Genomic DNA, 18,764 nt, shown 5'->3' with positions numbered 1-18,764 from the left:
TAGTCTTTTATTTCAGTCCAATTTGCCTGTTGCTTTTTGGTCTTATGCTGAGATTTATGCCACGCATCTAATAAACAGAATACCTACTGCAGTTTTAGAAAATCATACTCCTTATGATCTCTTATATAAAGAACAACCTAATATTCAAAAATTTAAAGGTCTTTGGTTCTTTATGTTTTGCTTCAAGTTTGCAAAGAAATAGATCTAAGTTAGATCCGAGAGCAAGGAAGTGTATTTTTCTTGGATATAAAATTGGTATGAAAGGTTATGTTGTGTTTGATATTCATAATAAAGAAATTTTTGTTTCAAGAAATATAAATTTCTATGAATTTGTTTTCCCCTATTATGAAAATAATGAATGTAACACAGAAAAAGGTAATCAGAAAAATTTCTATGAATCTGTTTTTCCCTATTCTGAAAATAATGACTGTAACAAAGAAAAGGGTAATCAGCAAATAAATGTCTTTGATTTCAATTTTGAACCAGTTGATACAAATGAAAGTGGTTATATTGATCAACCCGAAGGGAATATTATTGAAGAGTCACATGAAGGGAACGACTTGCGAAGGTCTGCTAGACACAGGAAGTCACCCAGCTATCTAAAAGATTATCATTGTCAACTTTCTAGTCACATTGACAGTAAACGTCCAACTCCTTCTGGTAATGTCACCCATTCTCTATCTACATATCTTGATTATGGCAATCTCACTACTAAGCATCTTAACTATGTTTTAGCTATATCATCTAATGAAGAACCACAAAATTACAATGAAGCCATAAGAAAACCTAAATGGTGTGAAGCCATGAAAAGGGAAATTCAAGCCTTGGAAGAAAATGATACATGGATTTGACCAATCTTCCCCAAGGTAAGCAACCCATTGGGTGTAAATGGGTATACAAAATTAAATACAATGCCAAAGGTGACATAGAAAGGCACAAGGCTAGGCTTTTTGCGAAAGGATATACTCAACTGGAAGGAATAGATTATCTTGACACTTTTTCACCTGTGGTCAAACTCACCACTGTAAGAATGCTCCTTGTCATTGCTGCCACACAGAACTGGCACCTAAAACAGTTAGATGTAAACAATGCATTTCTACAGGGGGAACTAAATGAGGAAGTTTACATGTTACCTCCACCTGGCATCAAGGTCAAAACTGGACAGGTTTGCAAGTTAGTTAAATCTTTATACGGTTTGAAACAGGCAAGCCGACAATGGTTTGCTAAACTAACTTCTTCTCTTCACAAAATTGGTTTCACTCAATCTGTATATGATCATTCTTTATTCATAAAAAATTCTGAAAACAATTTTACTGTATTGCTAGTATATGTGGATGACATTATTCTTGCAGGAAAATCTATAGTTGACATTGAACAAGTGACATAGCACCTAGACAAAGTTTTTAAAGTAAAAGACTTGGGCGATTTGAAGTTCTTCCTAGGTCTCGAGATAGCCAGATCTAATAAGGGCATTCATGTTTCGCAAAGAAAATATGCTCTAGACATCATCAATGACGCTGGTCTCCTTGCTGCCAAGCCTTGTGCCACGCCTATGATGAAGGATACAAAAAACATGTTCCAAGAAGGAATTCCCGTGAAGGATGTTACTGCTTATCAAAGACTCATTGGGAGGCTAATATATCTTACAAACACCAGACCCGACATAAGCTATTGCGTCCAGTTTTTAAGTCAATTCCTGCGGGCACCTACTTCAGAACATCACAAAGCTACACATTGACTTCTACGTTGCATTAAGGGAACTCCTGGACAAGGGCTTTTCTTCCCTGCAAACTCTCATCTCCAGCTCAAAGGTTTTTGAGATTCTGATTGGGCAAGCTGTCCACAAACTAGACAATCAACAACTGGTTTTTGTGTTTTCCTGGGCTCCTCCTTGATCAGCTGGAAATCCAAGAAGCAATCTACTGTGTCACGGTCATCATCTGAAGTTGAATATCATGCACTCGCTACTCTAACTTGTGAGATTCAATGGCTGAAATATCTCATCGATGAATTCAAAATAAAAATTCAGACCCCAGTTGTTGTCTACTGTGATAACCAATCAGCAAGGTATATAGCTCACAATCCAAGCTTCCATGAAACAAAGCATATAGAAATAGATTGTCATGGTGTACGTGAAAAACTACAATCCAAACTTTTTCGGCTGTTGGCAATCTCCTCCATTCATCAAGCTGCTAATGTTCTCACAAAACCACTTAAACGTGGTGATTTTATTTCTACAATTTCCAAACTTGGGTTGATAAACATCTACCGCTAAGCTTGAGGAGGATATTAAGTTGTTATTTGTTTGTTATTTCTGTTACTCTGTTTCTGTTTAACAGAGTCCTATATATTGTGTTCCTTTCTTCAAATATAATAATATAACAAAAACAATTCTCTTTCTTCTTCATTTACTTTTCTTACTTTTCCACCGCTTTCTTCCATCACATCATGCTACTCAGTGTCACAGAAGGCTAACCACACCAAAGAAGGTTGAAGCACAGTGGTGTGAGTTATAAGGAAAACCAGAATCCAACATATGAAGACCAAAATCCAATAATTATTGTGAAGGAGTCGATAATGGTGCAATCCGCAGAGGCTACCCCGCGGAAGGTGTTGTGGAACTCAGACCTGGATTTGTTGGTGGGGAATTACCACACTCCCACTGTCTATTTCTACAACCCAAACGGGGCTTCCAATTTCTTCCACCCCAACATTCTGAAGGAAGCCCTAAGTAAGACCCTCGTCCTTTTCTACCCAATGGCCGCCCGCCTCCGACAAGGTGACGACCACCGTGTGGAGATTTATTGTGACGGTCAGGGTGTACTTTTCGTTGAGGCTCATGCCACCGTTGCCATGGACCACTTCACTCACAACCTTCACCATCGTAACTTTATTCCCGCGGTGGATTATTCTGCCGGGATTGAAACATATCCGTTAGTGGTGTTACAGGTGCGTTCCTTTTCTTTCTCTTTGTAAGGATAAAATGAAACTAACTATTTGCTGCACTGCACTGCATGCATTCAGGTAACATATTTCAAATGTGGTGGGGTCTCAATAGGCGTTGGTATACAGCACCATGTAGCAGATGGAGAATCAGCTCTTCACTTCATCAATTCATGGTCCAATGTGGCTCGTGGCATCCCCATTTCTGTTCCCCCATTTATTGACAGGAACCTACTTTGTGCCAGAGACCCACCTCAACCAGCTTTTCCTCACCACGAATACCAGCTCTCACCACCACCACCACAACTGTGGTTGCCTCTAGTTTTAAATTGAGTCGTGACCAACTCAACATCCTGAAGGGCAAGTCGAAAGAAGATGGCAACACAATAAACTATAGCACTTATGAGATGTTGGCAGCTCATATATGGAGAAGTGCGTGCAAAGCAAGAGGCCTTCCTGAAGACCAAGAAACCAGACTATATATTCCAATTAATGGAAGGTCAAGGCTGCAACCTCCCCTCCCTCCTGGTTACCTTGGCAATGCTATCTTCTCCACCTTTCCCAAAGCATTGGCAGGAGATCTCGTGTCAAAACCTACATGGTATGCTGCAAATCAAATCCACAACGCAATAGCGAGAATGGACAACGAATATTTGAGTTCAGCTCTTGACTATATGTAGCTACAGCCTGATCTAAATGCTCTTGTTCGTGGAGCACATACTTTTGGGTGTCCAAATGTGGGTATCAATAGCTGGGCTAAGTTTCCAATCTATGATGCTGACTTTGGTTGGGAAAGACCGATCTTCATGAGACCAGGCTGGATTATACACGAGGGGCTAGCAATCTTAGAATGGACTTTCTCTTCATTGTTACTATTGATCGGTAGGTTTTTCAAGTTGAAAAGTCAAATCAAGATACAACACATATAAGTGAAATTGAACTTCTTTACTCCAACAAGAAATTCAACTCAATAACCATTGAAACAAACATATCATGCAAATACAAAGATACATGAACAAATACCTGCAATTGACAAATGCTTAACATTGATACTTTTGAGTCACAAATTAAACATATAATACAAACTCAAACAAAAAAAATAAACAAACATTCTATACATACATAAATTAAACATATAATAGAAACTCAAAAAAAAAAATAAACAAACATTCTATACATACTAATATTCTCATTTGGGTAATATATTAATACATAAAAACATAATAATGTTAATAATAACCTTATTTGATAAGACATATGCATTAATTAAATATACTTATTATTTTTGGATGTATAAATAAAGTTAAAGCTACTAACATATACTCAACATTCTATACATACTAATGTTCTCATTTGGGTAATATATTAATACATAAAAACATAATAATGTTAGTAATAACCTTATTTGATAAGACATATGAATTAATTAAATATACTTATTATTTTTGGATGTATAAATAAAGTTAAAGCTACTAACACATACTCACTATCAATAGTCATATCTATTAATTATAAGAACAATTAATCAACCCACTAGTGCAAACAAGACTTTTTTATGATGGTTACACAAGATTTTTGTGATGGTTCTGAGGTGATATAAGAACTCTACACTTTCTATGTTAGTTGAAAAACTGTCATAGTAGGTTGACTTACTATGATTGTTGTATATAAACTGTCACAAAATGTGCAAAATATCTGTTATAGTATGTTCAAACGGAACTTTCTATGTCTGGTATTTCTAGAACAATTATAAAAAATATGACTTACCATGATGGGTTCTCATCAAAACTGTCATAGTAAGTGTTCCGGCCGGTTGACCTGGGTCGTCTCTACGAGTGGCTTGTCCTCACGAGCTAGAGCACCTTCGTTCTGCCTTGTCTATGAGTACCTGAAAAAGAAGAACAAAGGGGCGCCCTCGCGGCCGTTTGCACTCCGACGCTCAAGTCAGCCAGCGAGAAACATCAAAGGTGACGCACCCCCGTATCGGAGCACTTGAACGAATGCTCTGAGGGTGGTCGAAAACTGTACTGAAGGACTAAAACTGTGTTGCCCTAATTGCCTTGTACCCACAGCTGGGTGCGCCGTCAAGAACAACTAGGGTTTAGTGCTCTGTGTAATTATGAAAGCGTACCTCTGCAGATTCTGTTAAGGTTACCTTTATAGCTAGGTTTCTTCTCTCTCCAGGCCGTTATGCTTTTGGACGCGTGGCTCGCATCCAGCCCTGCACGTGTCGCCATCTGGGCTGGGATAACAGGTAGCGCCCAGCCCTACACGTGTCGTCATCTGAGCTAAGGCAACTTGAGCGTCATTTCTCCATTGCTCCCAACCCTACACGTGTCGTTATCTGGATTGGGCAACTTACACGTCATTCTTTGCGTAGGGGCCATGCATGTTCTAGCTTGGGAAACCTTGCCACCAACGAATGTCCACTTTGGGAATCCTGTCGCTGATGTGCAAGGTGTTTCCCCCAACCCACTCGACTTTCATGCCCCAAACTGCTGCCACCATCGTCTTACTGAACTTACACGCTTGGAATTACCCTTCTGAGCCTTCGACAGCCTTAACTAAGTTCGCTGGGAGACCCGGCGACGTGCTCCTTGTGGCGGTGTGTAAACCACCCGATCTCCTAGCATTCTCATACGGCGACTGCGACGCAACTCTGGTGACCGCCGGTTACGCACACTAGAGATCGGAGAACGCCAATCCACCGATCGGCGACTATGCCCACTTCCGAGCCATTCATCTTTTCTAGCCTATGCATTCCATTGAGCACGCCCCACTCGAGCACGTGCAAGACACGTCATCACGCCTGATGACCTGGTCGGTACACGGCCCATGGGCTTCCATTATCTGGAGTGCAATGTATAACCTTATGGCCACTTGGGCTCTAACTTGAGCGTTGTATCTCTCGCGCCATCATACTCTGTGGGTGCCACTTTGACTTGATCATCTATTCTGTGCGGAGGGTCCCACAGTGCCGCCACCCAACTTTAGGGTGATGTCTACACTCAGCGACGTCTTACTCGGCAACGTCTTACTTCTGCGCGATGCTTCTCTTGGGCGATGGGCGATGATCCATCTTGGCAGTGACACATCTCAGCGATAACCGATTATTTATACTGCAGAACGCCGCTTCTACATACAGCGACTACGTTGACTTCTTGACCACCTACCTTTCTCTTGTCCACGTCATCACACCCGATGACCTGGTCGGTACAGTAAGTGATTGTCTATGACAAATATTTCTACCACTTGTCAAATCAAATTTTTTATGTCATATATTACAATAATCGTCATAGTAAGTTTTTTTTTTAAATACGTTTGCTTTATCAATTTTCTTTCATTTATTAATAACAATCACCTGCATATAAATGTTATCTAAACAATTGCATACAATTTCCAAAAAAACTCAATCATTGATCAACTTTTTTTCATTCATTAATAACAATTATCGGCATATCAATGTTATCCAGACAACTACATAAAATTTTCAGACAAACCCATTCATTGATCAATTTCCCCTCCATTCATTAATAGTAAACACTTGAATATGAATGTTATCCACACAATTGCATACGATTTCCAGACAAACTCATTCATCGATAATTCAATTATATCTAATAAACGTTGTACAAAAACGATAAATATAACATTCATTGTATATTTAAATAAACTAACGAATTTTACATCTTATCATAAACACTTAAAATGAAAGCCCCGTGCATTCTAATGTCTTCTATACTTTTATCCTTGAATGACGATGGATCGTTGAATAACTATATATAAATTGACTTAATTAATAAAAAGTGAAATTCATAATTAAATAATTAAGGTATTTGAGTACATTTTTTATTACCTCTCTTCATGAGTCGGTAATGTTTGCATATATGATTATGTGCATGTGCTTCATCATATAATATCCACACTCATAGCTTCCTGATTGATGTGAACACTGCAAATTAAAATATAAATATAAGATATATTTTATATCATAATTAAATAGTGGGGAGACAAATAAGTTACATTAGATGCAATTAATTGTATCTTCTTCCTAGCTACATGTGGAAGGCCTTCCAATCTCGAATGAGCCTTTAAAGCCCTATAAAAAGTAGACATTCATTAATTTATATTAATCATTAAGGTATAAAGTATAATACAAGAAAAAACTTACGCATCTAGTAAATATTTGATGGTCAAAGTGTTAGTTTTCTTATTTAATGAACACAAGAGAACCATGAGAAAATGACAAGGAATAATGACCAAAAACTACTAATGACCCTTACAAGTTATAGTAATATTAATAATAAAGAAGTTCCAAATTAAATAACTTGTAATTTAAAATTATATACTATTGATGCAAGGTGCTAAATACACTTCTTTGCTTGCATTTTTAGTATGTTTGCATTTCATTTCCCACACTCTAAATGACAATTGGGTCTAAAAAATCCATAAATATAAGCATTCCTCTCTTTGTAAAGGTGATAAATACCTTGAACATTGCAAAAAAGAATGTTAGAGTTAAAGTATGAATATATATATATATATATATATATATATATATTAAACTATTTTTAAGGTTAATAAAAGTATATTTATAACAACCAAAGTTGTAGAATCAATATAGATAATGACCAGTACCAATAACAATCTCACAAATATTCTTATGGCATATTAAAAAGGGATGCTACTGGCCCTACCTACAACATCTCGCATTTTCCCTCTCATCATCACACATTTCCAGTCGCATCCACCAGGTAACTCATTTCTTCACTGATGATTAAATGGCTTATGGTGTTGCATGGATTAAAATGCGCTTTTATTTTACTATTGATTTGTTCACTCTGTCTGGCCTGAACTGTATCCATACTTTGTTTGTGTTTGTGCTTGTGTTCTATCTATTTCTCTAATGGATTACAATGTTATGTATCCCTGGGCCAAAAAAGACCTTTTAAAAGAAACCTCTTATTATACCACTCATTTACGCCTTAGAGATTTGAGAGAAAATGGTTGCACCATGAGCAAAAGATACGAGGCTCACATAAAAATCGTAGAATGTAAGGAGGGTGAGCCCATTTATTGTGACGAGTCTTCGGACGCTAGTGGTCCATTTTGTTTTTTCTATGCAACGCTTTTCAAAAATGTTCTCCTACGCCTCCCTTTATCCATCTTTGAAAAAAAGCTTTTGATCGAGCTCAATGTCGCCCTTGCCCAGCTACATCCTAATAGTTGGGCATTCATCCGTGCTTTTATTATTTTGTGTGCTCAGTTCAGCATCTCGTCATCGGTTGAAGTCTTTTTATACTTCTTTGAAGTTAAACACAGAAGTAGTAAACTGTGGGTGTCCTTGAACGTGCCCCTGGAAGAGCCCTGTTTTCCCCCTTCCAGTCTTCATATAAGAATTTTAAAGGCAAAATCGTTAAAGTTCGAGCCACAATAGGAGATTCAGCCCTTCTGGATGGATTTCCCCTATATTGGACCCCTGAACCTAAATTCCAAAGTGTTCGGTGCCTGAAAGATCTATCACCAAAAGATCAAGGGATCTGCCAATTCCTGTCGAGCTTGAAGGTCGTCTTCGACACCTCTTACTTAATAACCAAAGAGTACTTTCTCGATGCTCTGAAGGCTTATACTGATACTCCTCATTCCCCACTCTTGGTGAAAATAACTCTGCTACTACTTATTAACCATTTACTTATTTTCTTTGTAGAAAGAATTTTGACCCATACAACAAGGCGGAGCTAACCGAGATGGCTAAAAAGATGAGGGCAGCTGCCAACATGCCCAAGGATTCTTTAACTCATAAAAAGAAGACTCCAATCACAATTACCCAAGCCCCGACCGAGCAGGATGAGGAAACCGCCTGAGGTTTTAGAAAAAACCTCCACTAATTAAATCAATTCCTAGTGTTATATTAACCTACGCTAAATAACCTCCATTAAAACTTTTTTTTTTCTTGTAGTGTAAATATTACATAAATTTATGTAACAAAATATTTAATTATACTATCAATAACAACATATAATTATAAATAATGTAAATAATAAAATAAAATTATAATATTAATATATATAATAATATAAAATAATAAATTATATAATAAAATTATTATTATTTTCATAAATTTTAATATATTTAATATAAATTGTTTTATATTGTATTTTTTAATATATTGTATTATTATTGTTTTAATATATTCATAATACTGATAATTATGAATATTATATATTATTAGAATTTAATTAACTCAAATATGTGTTTTCAATCCATATTTTCTTATTTCTTAAATTATTTTGAAATCTGGATACATTATACCATTTACGATTTTAGGAGCTTTTTTAATTATATTTATTTTAAATGTTATAATATATAAATTTTAATTGTTATAATATTTTGTAAATAAATGTCACTATATATAACATTAAACCAATATATAATAGTATTTTTTTAAAATATTATAAAAAGACAACTTTTTCCTAATTAAATAAAAAAAAAGAAAAAGAGAATACAATTTGTTTGTACTTTCAAAATTATTTTCACTACACAAAACTTATTAATATATATTAATTTAGAAATAAAAATAATTAATTATTATATTCATTAAATTAACACTAAAAACTACATATTTTTTATTATTCTTTTTTGGAAAATTTGCTTTAGAAAATACTTATAAATTTTGCTATGAATAACAATTTTCATGAAATTGTATTTCAATAAAATTGACAAGAAATTTGCAATCTCTTATATATGATTTTTTTTTAATTTTCAGAAAAGTAAAATATAGATTATTTTGTTAAAGTAATTATAATTAATTATTAATTATGTTATATTTTTTCTTTTATGTACTTAGATATGTAATTTTTTCTTAAAATATTTTAATCTCAAATATTTATTGAATAAAAAACTAATAATTTTTTCATTTATTTTATTAAATATTTCTATAAAAAAATTATACACTATAATTATTATTAATATGTTTATAAATATATTATAATATTTTTTATTAGATAAACTTTATATCATATTAAAATAAGTATAATATTACAAAACTTTCAAACCAGCAGTAGTACTAGAACTATTTTTCGTCGGTGGGTTTCGGCACAGTGTCAGCCAGTGGTTGGTGTGGGCGTCTAAGGCAGTGCTCGCGGACGGTAGAGTCTTCCCGGGTGCAGTTGGGAACGGCAATGTGCCGAGGACGCCTACTCTCCTTTGTTCTTATTTGGGTTTTATTGTTTTTGCTTCGATATTAGTTGGTCTTTTTCTAATTTTTTATTCGTTACTTTATTTCGCACTATTTGTTTGCGAATTTGTTCTGATTTGCTCTTTCGTCTGGAATCCGATATGAAATTAATTGTTTGAGCTGATTCGTTGAAATTCTGCAATAAAAAATTATCTGTAGATACTTAACGAGTCAATCTGGATCAAAGTGATCGATTGTCCAAACCAAAGTACATCTCAAGACACGTAATAAATAATAGTAATAACAGTTACAATAGCACTTAATGAGTCACAATCATATATCGAAATATGCAGAAAATATCTTTGACGAATCAGTCAACAACTGATTATGTAAAAACTGTACATCCCTATTACTTAGGGACCTCAATACATGTCAGTTAATAACTGATATCCGACCCATTACAAAGGCCCATAACTAACACTATAAATAAACCATCTGCGAAGGTGTTAGGTACATTTTTCATATTCTACCATAATACACTTAAATCATAACATTGACTTGAGCGTCGGAGTGCAATCGCAGGTACCCGACCGAAGAAGCATTAATAGCGAAGGAAGGAAGCTTGAAGAAACTCAAGGATTACCGACACGTCAGCAATTGTACAACCAGTTTCAAGTACTATATGGGTCCCTCTTTGTCCATATAAGTACAATTGGCGCCCACCGTAGGATCGAGATAGAGTTAAAGCAAACAAATGGTATCAACAAGGTAGATGACAAAATCAAGAACACACTGTTATTTTGGAGGAGGAACTTAAGGGACACTCCTTTACTAATTAAATGATTTGATCCTGCCTGTTGACCAAAACGTTGTAGTCTTGCCTCGTCAAACCTGGATCGACTTTTGCGCCGTGTTAGCCTCCGTCTTTCACCGTGATTCACCTCAAGAACCTGCAAAAGACAGAACGGCGCCGCTGCGGCCGATCACACTCTGACGCCCAAGTCAGCGACTGAACCACCAATTACTAAGAGAAAAACTCAAGAACTCTAAAGGAACCGTGCAAAGTTCTCTCTCAGCGTACTCTCGTTCTCGCAGTTGTAAAGAAGTAATCTAAACGCGTGCGTACCTCAAAGTTCGTTGGAAACCCTTATATACCTGGGCACTTTCTCTCTCCTGGCAGTTACACATCTGGACACGTGGCCCGCATCCAGCTGTACACGTGCTATCATCTGGAGCATCCTTGACTTGGGCGCCACTTCTTACTCTTCAGGATTTTGGCTAAGTTACTTATGCATGACACAACTCAGTGCATAAGTGCCTTGGAGCGTGATCTCTTCTGGGTGGCGAGTTCGGGTGCCTTCGTACACACCTTCCCTGTGGTCTCGCCGGCCGCCTTCATGATCTACCCTACCTGCTTCACCGTGTATGTTCAAGGGTGCTATTTCCCGAGCTCATCCTCTGGCCCGCTGGGAAAGGCTATCTGACTTCATCTTTGACGATGTCCCTGCTTCGGCGATCTCTGATCACTTGGTCGCCCGGGTTCACATCTGGCGACTTCATCTTCAGCCTGGTCACCGCCGGTTTAGGTATGCTGGAGCTCGGAGCACGCCAACTTAATAACTGGCGACTACACGAGCCCCCCGACTTCCTTCCCTTCCGCCAGCCAGGTGTCCCATAAACACGCCTATACAATAGCTTCATGCCACGTCATTACTTCCGACTACCAGGGCGGTACACAAGCCCCCCAGTCTTAAGCGAAGACTTGTCCAGCGAAAAGACTAAAGGAGTCACGTCACTACCGATCTATGTGGCGCTGACGCAGAATTCCAAGCGCTTGTACTTTCTGCTTTCCTGACGCTCCACCAAACACTCTTCGAAACGCTCGACACGTGGCTTCATGAACGGTCATCTTCAGTTGTCGTTTACGCTTCCAAAAATCATTTGAAAAACCCTTAAACCCATTTCATTCCTACTGTTCCATCACCTATTTGCCTTCTCAAACGCTCTGAGTTTCTTCTGCAAAAAACCCACGAAGCTCTTCAACCTTCTGATTCCTCAACTTCTTCAGCGTTCGTCTGATCATCAAAAGGTACCCCCTTTACTTCTTCTGTTGAGTTTTCCTGCATTTTAACCGGTTCGCATCATCCATTAACTGCCTGGTGCATACGCTGTGGGTTGTTTCTTCTGCTTCTCCCTTCTGGTAACTTAGGGTTTCGTCTCCATTACAACGAACTTTCGTTCGTTCGTTTCTGATCTTTCTTTTACAATCGAGTCAGCCTTTGCAACCTTCGCTCACCTTCCCCTTTCTTTTTCCTTTGCAGTTTCCGCGATGGCTCGTTCAAAGATCACCCCGAATCCTCCTCCCTCGTCACGAAACCCTCCATCTCAAGCTCATAACCCCCCGCGAGCACCTGGTGCTTCCTCCTCCCAGGCTGAGATGCCTGCAACCTCTCGCCCCAGCTCGGCTCAGGCTACTCCACCGGTCGCCGGAGGAGCCTCCATCCCTACCCCAGATTATAAAATGCTATACCCATGGGCTACTTCGACTTTGCTGAAGGAAACTTCCTCAGTAAACTCTGCTGGAGCAGTTCTTCGATTGAAGAAAGGGGACGAACCCCACCTGTCGTTCCACAAGGAGCACGATGACAAGCTGATGGTGCTACCTTGCCCCCCCGACGTGCCAGTTTGCGCAGACGACAAAGGGAACAACGGCGAGTTGTTCTGCTTCGTATACACCACCCTATTTAAGAAGGTGAAACTTAGGTTTCCCTTCACTCGTTTCGAAAGGGAGCTACTAACCGAGCTCGACATCGCCGCCGCCCAGCTTCATCCCAACAGCTGGGCATTTCAGATCATGTGCGCACATCTGGGACTGCCAGCGTCAGTGGACGTTTTCCTTTTCCTCTTCGAAGCTAACCATCCAGGAGATCGCCTTTGGGTGAGTCTGAACGGGATTGCTGGGAGGTCAATCCTCTCCATCTTCCAGCAATCCTACAAGGATTGGAAGGGCAAATTTGTCCAAGTGCGCCCAAACGACCAGGACGCCTCGCTGCTCGACGGCTTTCCCTTGTACTGGGTAAACAAGGGAAATAAAGAATCCAAAGGAAGCTTCAGGAGGCCAAGAAGCCCTGACAGCATGGGCGCTTTGGACAAAGATCTGTGCCTCTTCTGGAAGAGCGTGGCAGACGCTAACATCACCTTCCTCACCACTGCGCTTATCTCCTTTGAGTTCTTCGAAGATCAACTCGAGACTCGCATAGGTTAGTGCTTATCTCAACGCTTAAGTCTTTGCCTTGCGCTGTACCTCTGTTAACTGTTGCTGGACGTCTTGTTTGTTGTGCACAAGACTTGAGTTTTATCTTCTGCATCACTTGTTTGCCTTATTTGCATACTTATTCATGTATTTATCGTTGTCTCTGAGCTGACCTGTATACCTTCGTATTATGCATATCTTATGTTGGGCAAAGGGAAATTAGCTGAATTGAGGGCGCTCGCCCGAGCCCGTGGGTTGGCATCGGGCTCCCAGACTGTGCCCAACTCGGTGGTGGAGATCGCCGCCGCTTAGGGCAGATCGCCCCCCAAAGGCCCGGCTCCTTCCGAGGCTCTGCTCGCCCAACAGCGCAAGAAGCTCATCCTCAGGAAGCCTAAGAGGAAAACCCCTCAGGTGGTTCATGAGGATGAAGAAGGAGACGATGAGGCAACTGAAGATGGCCTCATCACCAAAAGAAAGAGGGTGGCGCCTTCTTCACCACCTGCTCCACCTCCTCCTCCAACATCAACATCGCCTCCGCCAGCTCCAACTCCAACACTGCCTCCTCCTCCAGCTCCCACATCGCCAGTCCAAGCGGTTCCCTTGGCAGCTGCATTTCCCGTGGTTGAGGCTGCTGAGCCCAACTTCATGGAGAACCCCCCGAGCGCCTCCACGCCATATGTATCTGCTGGAGGGGGTCCTCCTTCAACCGCCTCAACTGCTGAAGCTGCACCAGGCGAGGATGTAGGTGCTCACAACTCGCCTATCATCATCACCGAGTCCCCCTCGTCACCACCACGCCAAGAAACTCCAACTCCCCAACCAATTCAAGAAGGTGGTGGCGAGAACCAGCAACAGGCTCCCCCAGTGCTTCCACAAGCAAACCTCTCCCTCGCGGTCAAGAGAGTGTGGGAACCCTTCTCAGCAAAACTCAAGATGATGGCAGAGGATTTTCCCTCCATCATATCACAAGCTGTGGAGAGTTCCAGCAAAAAACTCCAGGATGACATCTCCGTGCTCCAAGAGGAGAACCGCCTGATAAGGATCGAGGCGGAGAAGTTGTCCTACAACCTAATGCTGGTGGAGATCGACCATTCGCGAGTAGAGGATGCTATGAGCACCGAACTGCGGATGGCGGGCAAGGAGGCCACCGATCTACGCCATAAGGTGCAGCTCTTAGCCCAAGAGAAAATTGAGCTGGAGAGCAAGCTGGTCCCCTATCGCCTCAAGGTGGCTGACCTGGAAGCGTCGATCAAAGCTGATGCTGCCAAGGTAGAAAACCTTGAGAAGAGTTCAGTAGATAGGGAGGTCTTCCTGGGGAAGGTTGAGAAGGAGAGAGACGACACCATGGCCAAACTCGTCGAGGCCAAAAAGGAAAAAGAAGGGATCGCCGCAGAGCTGGTCCAAACGCAGGCGGAGAACAAGAGGGTTACTGAAGACCTTCTTCATGCTCGGGAGAGGGCTGAAGAACTAAAACAGCAGAACGAGGGGCTCAAGAAGCAGATAGAAGAACTCGAGCTGAGCTCTGCCCAAATCCTCGCTGCTGGGTTTGACGCCGCCTTGGAGCAGTTCGCCTGCCAATACCCTGACTTGGATCTCTCCATGGTGTCGCTGAACAATGAAGTGGTGGACGGGAAGATCGTTCCTTCCGAAGACTAGCTGATTCCCTCCATCCACTTATTCCTCTGTTTCTCTCTTTCACAATTTACTTGCAAAAAATTTCCTCCTTTGTATATGTAATTTGAACTGACACACTTATGTTATGACATTTCCCCTCTCTTTATATAATCTCTCTGTTAACTTTTATTTTCCTTGTACAAATCTCTTAGACGAAAGAGTCTTAGCAACTTCGTGAGCGCAATTGTATACTAACTGCTCCAAACCATTAAATTTCGAATGATAACATTCTAACAACTTGCAATCTTAAGGTAACGAACCTCAGCGTGAAACCACCTTTCAAATAACGAGCTTCAACCCAACTAATAACTTAAAACATAGCTCACCTGATCTGCCTTATCAAAACGGGCCTTGGCTTCTGCCACTGCTTGAATTTCTCCTGGTCGCCAAAGAGTCTTGGCGATACCAGCTTCCTCTTGCTTTCACAACTTGGCCATTATTCTCTCATCTGGGGGTAGAGGCGCCTTTCGGATCCTCCTCTACTTCCCTTGACCTTCAGAATGGCAAGCCGGATAGCTAAGCGTTCTCTTCGAACCTACCTTAGCTATCCTTTAAACTTCTTCCACCCTCTACACCGTACCTGAACTCGCTCAAGACGAGAAGGATTTTATCTTGCCTGAACTCGCTTGACGGCGAGAAGGTCTTTAACTCGCCTGAACTCGCTCGACGGCGAGAAGGTCTTTAACTCGCCTGAACTCACTCATCGGCGAGAAGGTCTTTGACTCGCCTGAACTCGCTCATCGGCGAGAAGGTCTTTAACTCGTGCCTCTACATTGCCCCAGGGGTTACATCTTCTCTCCCCCAGAAACACTGAGGACTTTTCACTAGTGCCTCTACATTGCCCCAGAGGTTACATCTTCTCCCCTCTGGAAGCACTGAGGACTTTTCACTAGTGCCTCTACATTGCCCCAGAGGTTACATCTTCTCCCCTCTGGAAGCACTGAGGACTTTTTATTCTAACTCGCCTGCACTCGCTCGTCGGCGAGGAAGTCTTTATCTTTTTCTCGCCTCAGGACGCGCGAGGGCGTTGAGGTCTTTATCTGGTGCCTCCGATCGCCTAAAGATGATGAGGACTTTAAACTTTAACTGGTGCCGCCAATCGCCGAAAAACGATGGGGACTTAGAAACTTTTTTAGAAAGCATGCGACATAACTTCAAAACTCGCCTTAAATCACGTATAAGCGACAAGGTCTTTTTCAAAACTTTCGCAATAACGACAAGCATGCAATCTAAAACAACTTTAAGCTTCGAAAACTCTTCTTTATTGGGTGGCCTCATTAAAAACCCTCCTTAGGGAAAAAAGAGTGCCCCCTTCAAACTGTTTTAACAGAAATCTTTGCAAACTCTACACGTTCGTTTTTACTTACAACGCTTTTAACTGTAATATAACTTGAGGTGCGTGGCGTTCCAAGTGCGAGGAATCGCTCCTCCTTCCAGCGTTTCTAAGCGGTAGCGCCGTTCCCGAGCACCTCGGTTATCCTGAACGGTCCCGTCCACTTAGGCGACAGCTTGTTCTCCATCTCGTACTGGTGGGCCTTCCTCATCACTAGGTCGCCTTCTCTAAACTGCCTTGGCATCACCTTCGAGTTATACCTTCGTTCAACCCTTCTTTTCACCGCCTCAGCCTTCACTCTCGCCTCCTCCCTGACCTCATCCAGCAAATCCAGATTCAGCCTTCTTTCCTCATTCGAGTCTTCTGCTACAAAGTTCTGGAACCTCGGCGAGCTTTCTTGGATTTCTACTGGAATCATCGCGTCGCATCCATAGACCAGGCTGAAAGGGGTCTCATGGGTTCCAGACTGCTCGGTGGTGTGGTACGCCCAAACTATACGGGGCACCTCTTCAGCCCAACTTCCTTTGGCTTTTTCGAGCCTTCTCTTTAAACCTCTCAGCAATACCCGATTGGCTGACTCTACTTGGCCATTCGTTTGAGGGTGCTCGACAGATGCAAACACTTGTTGAATTCCCACCCCTTCGACAGCTTCTTCAACAGGTGACTTGCAAATTGGGTTTCGTTATCTGACACCAGGCGCTTGGGCACACCAAACCGGCACACGATGTTCCTCCACACAAAGCTCTCGACCTTGTGCGCGATGATCTGGGCCACTGGCTCTGCTTCGACCCACTTGGTGAAATACTCAATCGCCACCACCAGGTACTTCATCTGCCTGATCGCCAATGGGAAGGGTCCCAGAATATCGATCCCCCATGTGTGAAACGGCCAAGGGCTGTAAACCGATTTCAACTCCTCGGGAGGCGCCTTGTGCCAATTGGCGTGCTGCTGACACTGCTTGCAACACTGTGCGTACTTCTTGCAGTCTTCTCTCATCGTAGGCCAATAGTAACCTGCACGGAGGGTTCTTGCGGCCAGAGCTCGACCCCCGACGTGGCTCCCGCAAATCCCTTCATGGAGCTCGACCATGATTCTTGTACATTTCTCTCCGTGCACACATTCCAGGAGTGGGTGTGTGAACCCAAACCTATACAGCTCGCCATCAATCATTGTGAACTTGCTAGAATTCCTCTTTATCTTCCTAGCCTCCGTCGGATCTAGCGGGAGAAGGCCATCCGCCAGGCATCGCTTGTACTGTGTTACCCAGGTGTCTGGCTCATGGGTCGCGCAGACCTGCGTCATGTTCACCTTCTCTCCCCGACACGCTCTTATTCTTGGCGACCTCAAGCTCTCCTGAGTCAAAGACCTGTGACTCCTCGCTGCTTTCTCCGTCGATTTGCTTATCTAAAGGACCAGGTGATCTGCCACAAATGCTCTGGGCATCTTCAGAGTTTCTTGGATCACCGTCCTCTGCCTACCCCCCTTGCCTGAACTGGCGAGCTTGGCTAGCAAGTCAGCTCGGGCATTCTGCTCTCTGGGCACATGCACCACTTCAAAGGAGACAAAGGAACTCTTCCATTCCTGCACATACTCCAGGTAAGCCGCCATTTGTGGATCTTTAGCCTGGAACTCGCCTGTTACTTGTCCCGTGACCAACAGCGAGTCACTCTTAGCCATCAACACCCTAGCCCCCATCTCCTTGGCCAGCAAGATTCCGGCGATCAGCGCCTCATACTCTGCTTGGTTGTTGCTGGCTTTGAAGGCAAACCTCAGGGATTGTTCCATCAGCATGCCGTTGGGCCCTTCCAAGATGACTCCAGCACCGCTACCCTGCTGGTTCGACGATCCGTCCACGGAGAGGACCCAACGAAAGTCATCCCCCTCAACTCGTGTTGATTCAGACGAGAGCTCGACCACGAAATCCGCGAAGATCTGCCCCTTAATCGGACCTCGGGGCTCATACTTAATATCGAACTCCGACAGCTCCACCGCCCACTTCACCATCCTCCCGGCGACGTCGGGCTTCTTCAGGACCTTCTGGATGGGCAAGTCGGTCATCACCAGTATCGTGAAGCTGTGGAAATAGTGGCGTAACCTTCTCGCCGAAAAAACTACTGCCAGTGCAGCTTTCTCCAAGGCCTGATATCTTACTTCCGGGCCCTGCAGCACCTTACTGACAAAATAAATAGGCTTTTGAGCCTGATCTTGGTCTTGGGCGAGCACCGCACTCACCGCCCTCTCAGTCACAGCGAAATACAACCTGAGAGGGGTCCCCACCAGCGGTTTGCACAAAACCGGCGGGCTCGCCAGGTACTCCTTAAGCTTGACGAAGGCCTCTTCACACTCCTTCGTCCAAGTAAACTTGTTGTTCCGCCTTAAACATT

At 42.1% G+C, this 18,764-nt stretch overlaps 1 pseudogene across 1 annotated transcript; it reads left to right on the top strand.

Annotated features, from left to right (window-relative positions):
- The first annotated feature begins 2,549 nt into the window (after window positions 1–2,549).
- LOC137834291 (shikimate O-hydroxycinnamoyltransferase-like) lies at window positions 2,550–3,872 on the top strand (annotated as a pseudogene). The gene is made up of 2 exons (XR_016521238.1): window positions 2,550–2,949; window positions 3,025–3,872. The product of XR_016521238.1 is annotated as a shikimate O-hydroxycinnamoyltransferase-like (transcript).
- Window positions 3,873–18,764: the final 14,892 nt, after the last annotated feature.

This window comes from Phaseolus vulgaris, chromosome 5 (assembly GCF_051622355.1).
Source record: "Phaseolus vulgaris cultivar YP4 chromosome 5, ASM5162235v1, whole genome shotgun sequence".
Classification (NCBI taxonomy): domain Eukaryota; kingdom Viridiplantae; phylum Streptophyta; class Magnoliopsida; order Fabales; family Fabaceae; genus Phaseolus; species Phaseolus vulgaris.
This window is presented reverse-complemented; position numbering and strand designations above follow the sequence as displayed.